Below are 1766 nucleotides of genomic sequence, written 5' to 3' on the forward strand. Positions count from 1 at the left end.
CTGGAGTCCAGTAATTCAAAGATGTAGCCAGCCGTGTGGTTTTTCTGCTGCTGATCTCTTTCTTTTTAAAATGCGTTTCTGAAACATCCAAACAACCACCACCACAAAAAATAGACTGCCTGCCCAGCGCTGCAAACCAGGAGCACGTGTCCTAGATTGAGACTGTTCGCAATAAACCCCATTCGGGAGATGGAGCTGCACCTGCTATTTCTTAACATGACACCACCAACAACCAAACCTGTCCTGACAGACAGCAAATGTTTACACGTATATGTCTGCTGAGTGAACCTGATGTTTTACAATAGATTAATAGTAGAAACAGTCCATGCGTAGATGCGCTGGCACCAACGGCCAGGATGGCGGAAATGGCCGTGTCCTCTGGAGGACCTCATAGGCGGTGAGGGACCCGTGCTAGGCCAGAGGGGAAGACACACATGGCGATTGCAGCTGTTCTTGGGGTGGGGCAGGGAGCCCACAAGGTCTGACCTGGACTCGGCTTTTTGACCCAAGAGCCCATTGAGGGAATTGGGGACTCTCTCTAGGCCTCTCCCCTTGTCCTTTCAAAGGGATGCTGCCCCTTCCTTGTCTTGCAGAGGAAACCCTGGCTGGGAACTGAGCTAGATTATGGAGTCTGGAGTTCCTGGAGAGCTTGGGTTCACCTTCTCATCCCTGTAATCCAGGCTTCTCCTGTTGGAAAAATAGAATCCAGAAAATGTCTGGACTCACCCGGTGGTTCCCAGCCAGGGTTTCTGCTGCAAGGTGAGGAAACACCCATAGCTTGTACAGATGTGAGTCTTTGATGAAGCCCCCAGCAGGCACCAAGGTGATGGGACTCAGGACCTTGGCTTTTCGATACATCCCAGTCCCTGACTGACATCTGACCGCGAGGGCTGGATGGGTGAGAATGAGGAAGACAGGAGAAGGAGTAGATGGCAAAGGTACCTGAGCCCTCTTCCCAGCCACAGGGTGACCCTGGCCCTGTAAAACCCTTAGTCATGCTAGAAGGTTCTAGAATTTCCCTCCTCTTCCATGTCAGTCCTGTTGAAACCCCTTAGCCCATTACCAACTCCTCTGTCCATGCTCTGAGCTCAGATGGGCGGCGTGTGGCCCATGACCCCTTTCATGTAGACCCAGCTAGCTGGCCCCCATCTGCAGAGCCTTCTCTGGCACCACTAGGCCTTCTACTTGTATCCGTTTGAAGCAGGAGGGGCTGGATTTGGAAAAGTCTTTGACGTGAGAGCACCACACTTGTCTTCATTAGCAACTCTCACCTGCAGAGAAAAGTTCCAGATGGCAAGGGAGCCCTTAAGTGGAGGTTAGGCTGCATTAGGCTCCAAAACCAGAAAGGAAAAGGGTTGGGAGTGAAGATGAGATTGGATTCAGGCCCAGGACCTGTGACCATGCTCTGAGCTCAGACTTGGGAAGGGAGGGAGGTGGCTCCCGCCCCTTGCAGTTAGACCCGCCTACCAGAGCCCCAGTCTCCAGCCCCTTCCCTAGCACCAGAGCCTGGTCAAAATGCCACAGAAGATGAGCTGCTCTGCCAGGAAGCTGTGGAGCTGCCTCCTCTCCAGGCCGGGCACCCCTTGGTCAGCCCCTCCTTGGCACAGCTATATAGCAGTGCCAGAGTGCCTGTCCATCAGTGTCTTCACTCTTCCCAGCACTTGAGGGGTGGCCATGAACCACATGGACTCGGCTCTGTGCGGGGCTTCTGTGCTGTGGTGGGACTGCTCATTTTGCCCTGTCATCCTTTGAGCCACCACATGCCT

This window comes from Cebus imitator, unplaced genomic scaffold, assembly GCF_001604975.1.
Source record: "Cebus imitator isolate Cc_AM_T3 unplaced genomic scaffold, Cebus_imitator-1.0 Scaffold751, whole genome shotgun sequence".
NCBI lineage: Eukaryota > Metazoa > Chordata > Mammalia > Primates > Cebidae > Cebus > Cebus imitator.